The sequence below is a fragment of the Populus euphratica genome, unplaced genomic scaffold, assembly GCF_000495115.2.
Source record: "Populus euphratica unplaced genomic scaffold, PopEup_1.0 scaffold339.1, whole genome shotgun sequence".
NCBI classification, from domain to species: Eukaryota; Viridiplantae; Streptophyta; class Magnoliopsida; order Malpighiales; family Salicaceae; genus Populus; species Populus euphratica.
In genome coordinates, this window is record NW_011500231.1 from 98,968 (window position 1) to 105,518 (window position 6,551).

The 6,551-nt window shown below is 32.0% G+C and overlaps 1 long non-coding RNA gene across 1 annotated transcript in view; it reads right to left on the reverse strand.

Moving 5' to 3' along the window:
• The window catches only part of LOC105112435 (uncharacterized), an 11,465-nt gene extending 5,246 nt beyond the window's left edge, over positions 1 to 6,219 (reverse strand). The window contains exons 1-3 of the long non-coding RNA XR_839755.1: positions 6,208 to 6,219; positions 4,363 to 4,368; positions 111 to 117 (exon numbers count right to left, since the gene is read on the reverse strand). This is a non-coding gene — a long non-coding RNA (uncharacterized LOC105112435). The remainder of the gene's footprint in view (positions 1 to 110; positions 118 to 4,362; positions 4,369 to 6,207) is intronic.
• Between the last annotated feature and the right edge of the window lie 332 nt (positions 6,220 to 6,551).

A 6,551-nucleotide genomic window follows, 5' to 3' on the forward strand; every position in this document is an offset into this window, starting at 1 on the left:
CCTACACAAAAAAAAAAAAGGAGTTTTAGGGTAGAGAGCATTAGCAAAAAAAAAGAAGAAAAAGGAGTGAATTAGTTAAAGAGGCTAACAAAAAATCACAAGAAACAAACCTTTTATCTCTAGAAAAAAAGCCCAAAAAAAAAAAAACATGACCTCTACCCATTCCATCTTCCATACACTTATCATCTTCAATCTTTCCTACACTTATCTTCTTCTTCCTCAAGGTCCAAAAAAACAAAAAAGCCTAGCCCCATTATACTAAAACCTAGCAGCCAGCAAAGAATAGCTTTTTTTCCCTAAACCCACTGCCTTTTATTTTTTCCTTTACACCAGCACCAACCCAAACTTGTCTCACTCCCCCAACCTTTCTACCAATTAACTCTTAATCAATCCTTTCTAATGGAAGGGGTGTATGTGTAATAAATTTATTGGCATTGCTTGGCGAAAATAAAGACATTGTTTATGTTATGGAGTCTAGCTTTGGAGTTAATTTCGACCAGACCATAATAGGAATCTACTTTGATTCCTTTGTAAGTTGTGTCATACCAATAAAATTTGAATAAAAACACTCTATTATACTTGCTATGATATTGCAATTCAAGAACCTCTTCTAATATACCATAATAGTCAACTTCAAACTCATTACAAGTCGATCTTTAACACAAACACCACTGTTATATGTCTTTCTTTCATACCTGTATTCTTCGGTATGAAAGACATATCCATTGACAAAATACCTATTGTAGCACTTCACTTTTCTTTCAGGACCCAAGCTTAGTAAAGATAATAAAATACTAGCATTTCTTCCTATTTGATAAACCTTGTACATCAAATACAACAATGAACAGTACATGAAAATTTTGTAACAAAATAAAGTATCATGATAGATAATAAGTTTGTGATACTACTTACATGTATTTTGAACCATGTGGCAAATTGTTCATTGACATGACCAAAAAATTGATGTCTTCTTCCAAGTGCATGAGTGTTGAATTAATAAATAACCTAACAAGACTAGGATCAAACCACAAGGAGGTTAATTGTATAAATTATAGATAACAATAATACAACAATAACAATAACAACAACAATAGTAATAATAATAATAATAAAGAAGTTGATGAGAACTTTGAGATGGAAGATTAACGTAAGAATTAAACAATGATAACAACAAATATCAAGGTTAGAGGATCCACTAATGATATGTCAAACAAGTATAGTATAAACTCTTATTATTCAATTTGAAACCACACACAAAGGAGGTTCCAATTAGATTATAAATTGTTAACATGATTACATTAGTTATCTTATTCAATTAATGCTAATACTTGTAAATATTGTTAGGCAATCACGATTATAACTTATATTAACAACAAATCAAGTTCCTTTCATAGCTCAGGTGTCGGTTATATCATACAATATGGGCTATGAAAGTGTCAAGCATTTGTTGTACCAAGTGTTATATAACATAAATCTAGATTAGTCATTTAACAAGAAAAGTATTAAAGAGTGAACAAGATAACAAATACAAAACATGTTAGTATCAAACATTAAAGTCCATATTAAGTTTACACTATACTTATTCTTATACCATTAGTGTAACATTTTCACCTTAACATAATAAACTTAGCTAAACATAATGAAAGAAAGAAAAATAAATAAACAAAATAAGAACATAAATAAGATAAAAGTTAACTAAGTAAATGAAAGGACATGAAAGGCATAAACTTGATATTAATGAAAATAAAACTTAAGCATTACAAAAATACATAGAGAGAAAGCAAAAGCATGATCTTGATCTGGAGACCAAGATGTCTTAATGCATGGCAAATGCTTCCTTTTACAGGCCAAAATTAGAAACTATTGATTTGATGATTAATTGATGAGTGGGTGGTCACCTCTTGACTTGGTGACAATCTTTAACTTCTCTTGTCTGCCTAAAACATCATTGATAACGTCAAAATTAGAACCACTTGAAAACATGAAAGTTGTAAAAAATTGTCTCAGCTTTCCAAGAAAAAAACTAGAGATCATTTGGACTTCTAAAACTCTAGATATGGGCCAAACACTAAACAGTATTCAAGCTGCAGGATAGATTCAAACTTCTTCATGGTTGCTACAATTTAGACTTTAGGCTCCATATAAAACTTGTAAGCCTATGTCTTATCTTTCCATCCATATAAATTAAACCTAAATCCAAGATCTATAGCTCTAGATATGACCCAATTAGCGAATAGTGTTCCGATTTGGACTGCACTGGCATTTCTTTTCTAAGTTTGGCCATCTCTTTAATGGAGTTTATACTATACTTGTTTGACATACCATTAGTGGATCCTCTAACCTTGACATTTGTTGTTATCATTGTCTAATCCTTACATTGATCTTCCATCTTAAAGTTCTCATCAACTTCTTCTTTTTCTTCTTCCTTTTTCTTCTTTTTTTATTATTATTATTACTACTATTGTTATTGTTTATAATTTATACAATTAACCTCCCTATGATTCAACCCCAGTCTTGCCAGGTTATTTATTATTTTGACACTCCTGCATTTGAGAGAAGACATCAATCTTATGGTCATGTCAAGTTCTTGGCACCATTGCCGAGGAGGTAAGTTCTTGTACAAATTATAGTATTTATTTTATTCTTTTTCACTTTTCTTGTATATAACTTTGTTTCTTTTCTCTTGTTTCTTCTTTTTTTGTTTTCTTCTTCCTTTTATTCTATTCTTACATGTGCATGAGAGTGTGGTCACGTACATTAAGTGGTAGACTTTGTAGGGTATCCTCTTCATTTTCAGGAAATATGGCCAAAGAAGATAATCAATCACTTCATAATGAGAATAGTCGTGTTAGAACACTTAGAAACCACATGAATCCCACAAGAACAAGTGCACCATCATGCATAGTTTTTCCTCCTGATGCATCTCATTTTAATTTTAAGCCAAGCATTATTCAACTTTTACCTTCTTTTCATGGCTTAGATTTAGAAAATCCATACTTGAATTTAAGGGAATTTGAGGAGGTCTGTAACACCTATAATGACTCAAATTGTAGCATGAACACCATCAGGTTAAAGCTTTTTCCTTTTTCATTAAAAGATAAAGCTAAAACATGTCTACAAAATTTGAGACCAAGATCCTTTCATGCTTAGGATGAAATACAATAACAATTTTTAAAGAAGTGTTTTCCATATCACATAACAAACTCTTTCAAAAGACAAATCACCACTTTCACTAAAAACCCAGGAGAAACATTTTACTAATGTTGGGATAGGTATCGGGACTTGCTTAATATTTGCCCTTGTCATGGTTTTGAAACATGGAGATTGGTTTCACATTTTTATAATGGGTTAACACCTAGAGATAAGCAAATGGTTGAATTGATATGCAATGAAACTTTTAAAGATAAAAACCCTAATGAAGCAATGGAGTACTTAGACTCGTTAGCTGAAAATGCTCAAAATTGGAACACCGTGAGTACTTATGAGGCACTGAGTAAAACTCATCCTCATACATCTAGTGGAGGTATATATAACTTTAGGAAAGATCGTGAACTCCAAGCCAAATTTGCATCTTTAGCTAAAATATTCGGGGCACTAGAATTGAAAAAGATTGGTCAATTAAAATCTATTAAAAACATTGTGTGTCAAATATGTGGAACAAATGAACACTCAACCAATAACTGTCCAACCTTGCTTTCTTTTAAGGAATGTCTTCATGAATAAGTCCATGCTCTAAACAGTTTTCAAATGGCCAACCACAACCCGTACTCACAAACATACAACCCCGGTTGGAGAAATCACCTAAATTTTAATTGGAAGAGTGATAATAACAACATACAAACTTCACAACCACCATTTCAAGCACACCATAATTTCCAAAATTTTCATCAATATGCACCTCCTTATGCTCCACCTCCTAGAAGAAATCTTGAGGAAACATTACATGCATTCATTGAAAAGCAAGAGACAATCAATACTCAACTTGCTCAAAACATGACAAATTTTAAAGATACTCTCAATTTCCAAGTGAAAGGTAGGTTTCCATCTCAACCACAACAAAATTCCAGGAGGCAATACAATGCAAATGCAAGTAGTTCCGAAGCCAACACATGGATCAAGTCAAATCAGTCACTACTCTTTGCAGTGCTAAGGTTATTGAAAAATCTAGTCTTGAACCTTATAAGAAAGATGAGTTAATCTCTGAAGGTAAGGAAGGGGTTGAATTTGAAAATTACAAAGAAAGGACTAATTCCCTGCCAACACTTTCATTTTCTCATGCTATGACCAAACAAAGGAAAGTTAAAATCCTTGAAACTTTCAAAAAGTTAAGGATCAATATGCCTTTACTGGATGCTATTAAACAGGTTCCTTCTTATGCTAAATTTTTGAAAGATCTGTCCACTGCGAAGAGAAAACTGAATGTGAAAAAGAAAGCCTTTTTAGCTGAACAAGTAAGTACCGTTCTTCAGAATAATAATGCTTTGAAATATAAAGACCCTGGTTGTCCTATAATTTCTTACTTTATTGGAGAACATAAAATTAAAAGAGCCTTACTTGATCTTGAAGCCAGTGTGAATTTACTTCCATATTCAGTTTTTCAAAGTCTTAATCTAGATGAGTTAAAACCAACTTCTGTAACTCTTTTACTTGCCGATAGATCTATAAAAGTGCCTAGAGGAATAGTCAAGGATATGTTGGTACAAGTCAATAAATCCATTTATCTTGTGGATTTTATTGTCTTGGACACACAACCTATTGAAGCATGTAATTCATTTCCTGTTATTTTAGGATGTCCATTTCTTGCAACTTCTAATGCATTGAATAATTGTAGGAATAGAGTGATGAAGTTATCATTTGGAAACATGACATTGGAGATGAATATTTTCAACATTTGCAAGCAACCTAGAGATGATAATGAATTACAAGAAGTAGATCATATTGAGGAATTAGTTTATGATCAACTTGAATCTACTCTAAGTAAAAATGAGTTGGATGAATCTGAAGATTTGTAAATGATTTATTCTAAGGAAGAAATCATGGATGAAAAACGCACAAAAAATGTTGATGTGGATCTTTTGTCAAAAGTGATAACAGATTCGACATCTGACATCACACCAATTGATGATTACTTTCCTGACAAATCCTTACTTTCTCTTAGTCTAATGCTTGGTATGATAAAAATCTTTATTTTCTTGCTTCAGGATTTTTGCTAGCTCACTAGAGTATAGAAGACAAAAGAAAATTTTTAAGCAACGTGCAAAACTTTTATTGTGATGACCCTAACTTATTCAAATATTATCCTAATCAAATATTTCAAAGATGCATTCCTAACAATGAGGTAAGTAGTGTCATTAAACTTTGTCATTCTGAAGCATGTGGGAGTCATTTATCGTCAAAAGAGACAACTGAGAAAATTTTTCAAAATAGATTTTATTGGCCCACAATGTTCAAGGACACATGGATTTTATTGGCCCACCATGTTCAAGGACACGTATACATTATGCAAAACTTGTGAAAATTGTCAAAAAGTTGATACTGGTCAAAAAGTTTTGTTGTATAATTCTCGACTCCATTTATTCCCTAGAGAGCTAAGATCAAGATGGAGCAGTCCATATGGGGCCTGTGATATTGAGAATTCAATGAATGACATATTGAGAAACATATGTATCCTTATGGGGCTTTTGATATTGATAATCCAAATAATGACAATGTTTTCAAGATAAATGGACATCGTTTGAAAGCTTACTTTGATAATTTTCCAAGTGAAAATGAATCCACTAGTTTAAATGTGGGAGTCATTTGTCGTTAAAAGAGACAACTGAGAAAATTTTTCAAAATAGATTTTATTGGCCCACAATGTTCAAGGACACGTATACATTATGCAAAACTTGTGAAAATTGTCAAAAAGTTGATACTGGTCAAAAAGTTTTGTTGTATAATTCTCGACTCCATTTATTCCCTAGAGAGCTAAGATCAAGATGGAGCAGTCCATTTATTGAGAAACATATGTATCCTTATGGGGCTTTTGATATTGAGAATCCAAATAATGACAATGTTTTCAAGATAAATGGACATCGTTTGAAAGCTTACTTTGATAATTTTCCAAGTGAAAATGAATCTACTAGTTTGAATGATCCTATAGATAAAGGTTGATTATTTTGTTTTTCTGACATTGTTTTTGTGTTTTGCTTCTTCTTTTTTTGTGACTCTTGGTTTGCTAGTCTCTCTCACCCCAATTAAATGGTGGAGAATGGTTCTCCGTGACTTTTAAGTCAGTTCTTTTAGTTTCCTATAATAACTAATATGTGTGTATATATTTATTCAATTCGTTGTTCCTTCTCTTCTCTTTGCATCTCTTTTCCACTTCTCATCTTAAAAAATGGACACCACTCTTGAAAAATTAAAAAAGTATTTTCTCGTTTTGCCTCAAAATGCGATTACAAAAATTTACCGAGCTAGGTGTGCAAGATTGAGGTTATTAATAAACCATGAAATTCCTAAAGAGATTCACTGGTTAATTAAAGAAAAGGTCTGATTATCAAGTGAGTCTT